Genomic DNA, 215 nt, shown 5'->3' on the forward strand with positions numbered 1-215 from the left:
TCGCCCTATTTCTAGACCAAGGTATAAAAAACACAAGTTCTGAACACTGCTAATTGCTTCAGTATAAATATTCTAGAGCTGGGCATGGTGGCACCCGCCTTGTAGGCCCAATTACTTGGGAGGCTGAAGCAGGAGGATCCCTTGAGCCCGATGTTCAGGTTCAGCCTGGGCAACATAGGGAGACCCTGTGTCCAAAAAAAAAAAAAAAAACCCCC

Source organism: Marmota marmota, unplaced genomic scaffold (assembly GCF_001458135.2).
Source record: "Marmota marmota marmota unplaced genomic scaffold, marMar, whole genome shotgun sequence".
Classification (NCBI taxonomy): Eukaryota; Metazoa; Chordata; class Mammalia; order Rodentia; family Sciuridae; genus Marmota; species Marmota marmota.